The 1343-nt window shown below is 45.1% G+C and overlaps 1 non-coding gene across 1 annotated transcript; it reads right to left on the bottom strand.

Annotated features, from left to right (window-relative positions):
- Positions 1-1062: 1062 nt before the first annotated feature.
- Trnas-cga (transfer RNA serine (anticodon CGA)) lies at positions 1063-1137 on the bottom strand. Its single transcript has one exon. It is a non-coding gene; the product is annotated as a tRNA-Ser (tRNA).
- Between the last annotated feature and the right edge of the window lie 206 nt (positions 1138-1343).

Here is a 1343-nt window from a genome sequence, read left to right as displayed (position 1 = left end):
TTCTTGAACAAATTAATTACAATTAACAGATGTTATTGGCTGAGCGCAATGCTGCTTCATTACCTTTGATAACAATATACCTCGTCCTGAATCATGACCAGAGACCCATGTCGATGCCCGCCGACTCCTCACACACGACGACTGTCTCGCGCGCGCTACTAGCACTGACTGAGTGCAACTAGAAACAGAACTCTCACGCGGTCAAGCGCAGACTAGCAACGATAAATAACTCTCTGGTCAGAGATTCTGTCATGCCTCGCTATCGCAGGTACATATGAGATGTAAGCATTTCATTGATGAACATTATCATCAAATTATGGCGAGCATTCACTTAAACATTTAATTTGAACAGTTATAGTTGCATCAGCGCATTAGACTCTGAACTGCTCTGGTAGTTGGATTGTGTGGATTCTTTTTGGTCTGTGACTTTCAGAATATAGTGAACATTTTAGAGAGAATGGTTTTTGATTATGAATCCCAGACAACCTCCTAATTCCTCAGAGCTATAAGTTGTAGCTATAAATGTATTTCTCAGATGAAATGGGCACTAGGAATTCTAATTACAGGCTTCACGTTTTGCTAATCACTTTCTGGTTGCCAATATTGTAGTTAGAGAGCCAGTGTTGAGAACGGCAACCAACAGCATTAAATAAATAATACAAAACATTTATTCTATTATTCCACCCGCCGCCCCACACACGGTATTTATTTCATCCCTCCAACATACTGTTATATGAAACTTCCTGGCAGATTAAAACTGTGTGCCAGACCGAGACTCGAACTCGGGACCTTCCCCTTTCGCGGGCAAGAGCTCTACCAACTGAGCTATCCAAGCACGACTCACGCCCCGTCCTCACAGCTTTACTTCTGCCAGTACCTCGCCTCCTACTTTACAAACTTTACAGAAGCTCTCCTGCGAACCTTGCAGAACTAGCCCTCCTGAAAGAAAGGATATTGCGGAGACATGGCTTAGCCACAGCCTAGGGGATGTTTCCAGAATGAGATTTTCACTCTGCAGCGGAGTGTGCGCTGATATGAAACTTCCTGGCAGATTAAAACTGTGTGCCGGACCGAGACTCGAACTCGGGACCTTTGCCTTTCGCGGGCAAGAGCTCTACCAACTGAGCTATCCAAGCACGACTCACGCCCCGTCCTCACAGCTTTACTTCTGCCAGTACCTCGCCTCCTACCTTCCAAACTTTACAGAAGCTCTCCTGCGAACCTAGCAGAACTAGCACTCCAGAGTGCTATTTCTCATTCTGGAAACATCCGCTAGGCTGTCCAGTTGCAAGTTTGCTCCATAGGAACTAGTATTGTAATCGGCGTTGTGTCTGTTATGTGAT

The sequence above is a fragment of the Schistocerca serialis genome, chromosome 1, assembly GCF_023864345.2.
Source record: "Schistocerca serialis cubense isolate TAMUIC-IGC-003099 chromosome 1, iqSchSeri2.2, whole genome shotgun sequence".
In the NCBI taxonomy this organism is placed as follows: Eukaryota; Metazoa; Arthropoda; class Insecta; order Orthoptera; family Acrididae; genus Schistocerca; species Schistocerca serialis.
The sequence above is the reverse complement of the archived record's forward strand: the minus strand, read 5'-3'. Positions and strand labels throughout refer to the sequence as shown.